Genomic DNA, 7,755 nt, shown 5'->3' on the forward strand with positions numbered 1-7,755 from the left:
TTACCAAATCAGCCTTTTCGAAACTCAACACAATTTCCCTTCAAAATCCCGAATAGGTATCAATGGTGTGTTGTACATATTTTAATTTTCCAAATTCTACAAAATGGAACATATCCATTTGTCAGATGTCATTCATTTGAGTGGTGTGGCATAATGGTCTCTATTCTGTCAATTATATTTTAAATAATTTTAATTGACCAGTAGCCAGGCAGGAAGTATAGGTGAGACAGCAGATAGGAAGAAGATGTGGGTCAATGAGAATGGAGAATTCTAGGAAGAGGGAAATTCTAGTTGACAAGTCCGACCCAGCTACAGAGTAAGAAAGATGTAACTGCCTCACTGAAAAGGTTACTAAGCCAAGTGACTAACATAGACAAGAATAGTGGGCTAACATTAGTTATAAAAGTTAATAAAAAGCCTTAGATAATAGGCTAATCAGTTTATAACTAATGTAGAACTCTGTGTGATTTCTTTGGGACTTAATGACTGCAGGAACCAAGCAGGACAGAAAACTCAGTCAACATTTGAGTACCCTTTGGGTTACTTCCTGTAGATAGTGGTGTTTGGTTGTATAAAGAACAAGTAGGACATCTTCTTGTAATTTCATTGGCTTGTTTTCATGTACTGGAAAAGTCCTTTTTAAAACCTTTGCTGCTAACATGATGTATTTTATGAAATTCTGTGACCTTCCTTAAACACTTTTCCAATCAATAATTGATTTCTGCTTCACTTTGTGCTGGAGGACCTGGCAGACACGTATGGGATCACATATGTGCTATGTACATGGGATGGGATGATGTCTATTCCTGATTTTATTTTGTACATAAATAAATAATAATAAAGTATCAAATCAATTCTATATCACCTGGTATAAATTCACTGGTTTAGTTACACAAAATAACTCTTTCTACATATTGTGAATCAGTAACTATATTGAGACATTCTTTAAAATTCCTTAGTACCATGAGAATGGCATATAATTCTGTCTTTTGAACAGAAACATAAGGGCTTTGTTACACTTTACTTAAAGTTTCAGATTGTAATCTGCTTTTCTGGTTTATTAATATCAGCATAGAATGTAGGGGCTCCAGTTATTGGTGTGTCCCATATATTGCAAGAAATGATCCAATTAGTTCTCATTATAATTCAAATTTTCTAACTTTTGAGATAGTTGTTGCTAATCTCTACTAAAAAATTATTACAAGTTCTTTGCCAGGATTTGTTTTCTTCCCATATTTGTTAATTTCAGAATCAGTGAATTGTACCAGAATTTCTTCTGCTCTATTCCTGTTAATTGACAAAATCTCAATGTTCCTTTTATATTTAACTCAGAAACCTTTTCCACATCAGTATTAAGCATTTTTCTCAGTTTATGTGGTAAGAATATCTGTTCTAAGAAAACATCTTCCCTCTGCTTTAAAATTCCTGTAAAGGATAATATGACAAAAATGTAGTTAAGAGTCAATCCACAGAATCCACATGTGACTCCTGTAATTTCTCTTCAATCAAAGTCAATTCCCTCTTAGATTCAGTTGATAATTTCCTCGGATTATTAAAGCTCTTCTCACCATCTAGGGTTTTGTTTATATTAATCAGGTCATCAGGTTCTATTCCAATAGTGTGTGATAACTGGGAAATATCTCCAGTAGTAGGAGGCTGCTTGTTTGTTCCTGGCTGCACATATCCAAATAATAACACAGAAACTACATTAATTAATGCACTGCTTGGCCAATTAGCTCAAGCTTCTTATTAGATAACTCTTACATCTTGAATTGCCCACTACTGTTAATCTGTGCATTTTCATGAGGGCTGTGAACTACCAGTAACATTCTCTGCAGTCTGTCTCCTTTGGCAGCTAAGTGGCATCTCTCTGACTCTGCCTACTCTCTCTATATACAAATCTCTTCCAGCCTGGCTATATTCTGTCCTGCTATAGGCCAAAGCAGCTGTTTTATTAACCAACGGTAATAAAATATATTCATAGGATGCACAGGGGAATCCCCACATCTCCCCCTTTCTGTCTAAACACAAAGGAAGATTTTAACTTTAACAGAGTAAAATTACATATGCAAAACAGGCATTAGGCAAGAAATACAGTTACAATATTTCTTTATGACTCTAAAGTTTCATATCTAATTTATCTTTTATTATAACTAAGGAAAACTATAACTATCTGTTTCAACTCCAACAAAGATCCCACACGGATATATTACCTAAGTGAACAGAAAGTGCATTGTAAGCCACTTCCAAAATCCTAGAACTGATAGAGACATCTCGATGCCTAAACAGTCACCCAAAGTTCTTTCGTAACTTGGGGTATTCATCTTAAGGCCATAGGCCCAAAATATCTCACAGACTTTTCCATGAAGCAGGAAATTTGAAAGACTATTCAGTCACTTTCTTCTATGTCCTGTAGAATGTCTGGCAGACTCTTTCATAAAGCACAAACACTTAAGGACTGTCTCACCTTCTTTTGGCAAGTTCAGCAGTCATTTTTCTGTGGGTCCTGCATGTCCAGTTTATACAGCATACCATCAAGTGGTCCAGACAAGAGAAGTTTCTTGCCCAAATGACTAGGAAACTCCATAAAGAGCATTTTTGATATACATTATCCTCTTGAAGTAATTGGCGCTATCAGAAGCAGACATGTCTCACTGTTGAGAAAAGTCTAAGTTCTTAAAACATTTTAAATGCCATATTCTGTAGGTCTTTGAAGATTATTTAACTGGGATACATACATACATATATATACATACATACATATATATCTAGATGATTGTATATCTAGAAAACCTAACTGATATAATCAAAAGTTTGATTATTATAGATGACTGCCTATTAATCTGTAATTTTAAATTATACATTACATTTTTAAATGAGCTGCCAAAACATAATACCTTTAAAAGGAATAGAAAAATAATACAACAAATTTGACTTTAAATTTACATCAATAAACCAAAGTCCAAACCAATGAAATGTATTCATCTCTAAATACTTTTTGTTTTTGAAATTGATTATGACCATTAAACACTTATAACAAATCCATTTAAATGAAAACAAACATTTATAAACAATAATTTTGGGAATTTGGACTTTGTTTTCTCTGAACTGCCCTGCTGCTGTTTGTTGGGTAAATATTTTTAGTATTCATGTAGACCTTTCAGGGAATCTTTTTCCATCAAACCACATTAGCCTGGAAGTAATCCACAAGTATTTATCTTCTATGGAAACAAAAGCAGGACCTCTTTTCTAAAGCAACATATTCTTAGACCCAAATTTTGAAGTCAACATACCTTCTACTTAGCAACCCCAAGAATCAAATACCTCTATGAAGTCAAAAAATTCAAAGAAAACACAATAGTGTATGTAATCCAGACTCTCTGTATATTTCATCTTTAAATGGCTTGTTTTCTTTACTCCTTTAATTTATGACTGTCTCTGTTCTTTTATATAACTTTTGCTACCTCTTTAAAGACTTTCTTTTTAAACTATTTACTTCTTTTTGTATTTATCTTGTTTCCTCCAGCTACTTCCGTCCTAGGAGTCTCATTCAATTTCACTCCTGTGGAATTTGTTGCCTAAGGTGGACTTCCTTGCCTCAGGGCAACTTTGGCTTAGGTTACCAGTTTTGACCTATATCTGTAGATCCTAGTCTGGATTCCCTCCTGCAGAAGTCCCTGGGTTGGAGTTGGACCTGGAAAGGTTTCTGGTTCTGGTCTACTGCCTGGGAGGTTCCAGGCTCTGATGTGCTCAAACCTGCAGAGGACCTGCTTACTTCCTCAGAGGTCTCAGACTTGTGCTGGGATCTGCAGGGGTTCCAGGTTCCTGCCTACTTCCTTTGATGTCCCAAGCCAATGCCCAGACCCACCAAGGATCTGGCTCAGGCCTACTCTCTCTGAGGTCCCAGACTCGCGCCTGGCCCTGACAAGAACTCTGGTTCCTGCCTATTCCCTCGGAGGACCCAGGTTCACTCACACCCAGGCTGGCAGAGGCTCTGGCTCAGGCCTATTTCCTGGGAGGTCCTAGACTGTTGCCCAGACCCACCGAGCTGTAGGCTTGGGTCTACTCCCTTGCAGGTTCCTGATTCACATCCGGACCCTCAGCAGTCTCTAGTTCTGGTTCACTTGCTCAGCAGTTACTCCCTTGTACCTGCTCCTATGGAGATACTTGGCTCTGGATCTGGTCGTTGGGTCAATCCTTATCTGCCCATGTCTTGAGGCAATAGGGAAGGTAAAGGAATGCCAGACTATAGAGAGCCCATTGACTGAATCACCTTATTAACAACTCTCAGTTCTGTTACCATTATCCATTTTCCAGATTTCTTTTTAACAACAAATACAGAATTCCAAGGCTAGTTGATTTTTCAATATGTTGAGCATCTAGTTGCTCCTGTACCTGTTCTTTTAAAACCTTCAGTTTCTCTTTTATTGCAGACAATTTCTTAACTCCTATATGTTTCTTAGTTAACCATTTTAAAGGTAGGGCTGTTGATACCTCTGAGAGTAGGCTAGTTGTTGTTCTTTGTTTTTGTACAGACTCAATGGTCAGTGTCCTTTTTTTAATAGCTCCTTATAATAACTTTTCCAGAAACATGAGCTGATACGGTCCATTTCTGAGACTGAAAAATGTTAATATGGGCATTCCATTGTTGTAACAGATGACCACCCCATAGATTCACTGATATATCAGGCACAGGTGACTTCAGCCTTTCTCTTTGTCCTTCCGACCCTATGTATTCAGGCCATCTTTTTATTTGTTTTACCTGAGATAGTTTTCCAATTCCTAGGAATTGAACATGTGCCTCCTGAAGAGGCTAATTTGGATGCCAAGTTTCTGGAGTAATAATAGTCACATCTGAACCTCTATTAAAAATACTTTAATTATAATGTTATTTATTTGTCCTATTAGATTTGATCTTTGAGCATTTTAGAGGCCTGCCAAAGTAAACTTTTTTTTATTTTCTTCTGAAATTTTGATTCATCCTGCATTGCTATTTTATCATTCAGAGCAGGATTTTTCATGACAGGCACTGGATTTGACTGGGTCACTTTCAACTGCAGGAAAGTGCATAGGTGTCATGTGGGATGACACCAAGCTATGGGTGCCACAGGAAGCCACTGGTGGATGCACAGGATTGGAGAGGAAGCTAAAACAGGGTGGTGTTGATTTTTCTTCGATACTCACATGGCTAGGTTTGCATCTAGCTCTTGCCTGTGCCAGTAGTTAAAAAGCCTCAGGCAAATGGCTTTTTTTAAAATAAATTCATAACCCATTAATTGGGCACTAAATATAGCAAGATTAATTTAAAAAACAGACAGATATTGGGGTTCAACCTGAAGGTCAGAAAAGTAAAACAGCCAGCCAGAGGTAAGTGACTCTTACCTCTACCTCACTTCAAAATGAAGATCCTGTGTCCAGGAATCTCAGAATAGAACTGTGTCTAAGAGCTGTCTCCTCCCATCTTATATTCCTCTCTAGGGCTAGGATTAAAGGTATGCACCACAACTTCCTGTTTTCTATGGCAAACTAGTTTGTGTAGTGGGATTAAAAATCAGTGTCACCACTGCCTGATCTGTAAGGCTGACCAGTGGGATTGTTTTACTCTCTCATCTTCAGGCAAGCATTATTTATTAAAATACAATTGAAATATAACTACAGTAGCTCAGTTGTCAGAGTGCATACCTAGAAATTATTTTATGAATCTGTTCATAAATATCCTGAAAATATCATGAAAATATCAAACTTTCAAATTACAGACATAAGAGAGACAAGAATCCCAAGTGAATGGCAAAGATAAGACCTTCAATAAGATCATAAAAGAAACCTGCTCCAGTAACACATACCCACAAATAAACAAGAAACAAACACATATAAAAGACAGGTCCAAAAATGAACATATCAGACAAAAAGACCCACAGACAGGCTCAGGGTGGACTATCCCAGCCTCTGATGTTGAATAAGGGTCCTGTCCAGCACCATGATGGACTGAGTAGAACAAGGAGACCCACATGCATGCTCAGGGCAGTTTTCCAAAGGTTCCAAGGAGAAATACAGATCAACCTGCTGCCTTGTGTTGCCTTGAAGAAGGCACGATTATGGTGGGCAAATGTATGGTGTGGAGAAGGAGAGAGAGAGAGAGAGAGAGAGAGAGAGAGAGACAGAGAGAGACAGAGAGAGACAGAGAGAGACAGAGAGACAGAGAGAGAGAGACAGAGAGAATGGTTCATATGCTGTGAACAGATTCCTATCAGAAGAGGTGAAAACGGTGAGAAGCAGCCTAATGTGACTTGATTAATACCCAGGACCATGGTGAGGTCTGTGCCTGTCCTGCTGCAGAGACCATGTCTGGATGCCTGGTTCAGTTCATCTATGGTTCAGGTTGATGTCCGTGGTTCCTGATCCCACCAAAGCCCTAGAGGATAGGACTTATGAGTTGTTCCTGCCCCTCACTGGCTTTAACACTAGGTAGAAGTGGTCCGGTACCTCACCGACTGAAGCACTCAAGAGACAGGGTCCTAAACCTCCCCTGACACCACAATAGGGATGGTCTTATCTGCATGGGCATGGGTGAAGGCATGAGAATGAGACAGCAGGTCATGCCTGATATGTGGCTATGTGGTGAAGGAAAGACCCTTCCCCATTCTGTTAGCCAACTACAGCAGGTTAGGGTCCCAGCTGCAGCATTCAGAAAAGTGGGTCCTGCACCTTTCCTGGGCAGCATATTAGAGCTGACTCTATTGATACAGATGCTTCTGAACTGGCCCCATAGTGAAGAACTTGGGGGATCTGGCACTATCCCTCACCTGCTATATGATCATATGGGAGAGGGAGAGATGCCTCCCCAATGCACTGCTCCCACACCATCTGGGGCAGCTGGTCCAGAGAACATAAGAGTGAGAGAGTGGTCCTGCCCCTCACCAGCTGTATAACTTGTGTGAGTGGACCCTGAAACTCAGCTGAAAAATAAATTAGAACTTTCACTGATGGTGTAGGTGTAGGAGAGTCAACCCTGTGGGTGTGAAATCAGGAGAACTGGCTCCACCCCTTGTTATTCTGAACAAGAAGGGAAATAGCCAGTGCAATGCTGGAGCTCACCTGGTGGCAAGGCAGGGGGGAACAAGTGGGTAGACCAACTTTGCATCTACTTCAGCTCAGAACCAGGGATATGAGTTGACCCATCCCAATATCCACCTTATCTATAATCTCCTGGAGCGCAGGAAGAAGCTGATCCTGCAGACCCAAAACTGCAGAATCTCCACAACACAGGAAAAAAACAGATAATATAAGATGAGGCCTGTGAGGGACCAGCATCAGTAGTGTAGCATAAGCCATAGACCTTGAACCAGACAAATGATGCTTTTCAATAAACAGATGCAAGCAAGTAAATATGAATGGACCCATCCCCTATGACCTCAGAAGATCTCTGACACACAGGCTGGGACTGCACAGAGTGGACCAAGAGGTGATTTATCACTTCCCCAGATGGATACGCCAAACTCTAGACTTTTGGTGTTAGGCAAAGCCCTGAGCCCCTGCCCCACCTACATCAGCTTCACTAGTCAGCCAGCAGGCAAGCTTGCTGTAGGTGTTTGCTCCAACATTCCCCGCTCATTGAGACATTGTCAGCTAGAAGTTCCACATTGCCCTCAAACCCATGCATCGTCCATGACCTCAGAGGATCTCTGGAACACACTCTGTAATTGAACAGAGTGGACAAAGAAGTAAGTGATTAGTTGCCCTGCTGAATACCCCAGT

This window comes from Myodes glareolus, chromosome 6, assembly GCF_982192425.1.
Source record: "Myodes glareolus chromosome 6, mMyoGla1.1, whole genome shotgun sequence".
Classification (NCBI taxonomy): Eukaryota; Metazoa; Chordata; class Mammalia; order Rodentia; family Cricetidae; genus Myodes; species Myodes glareolus.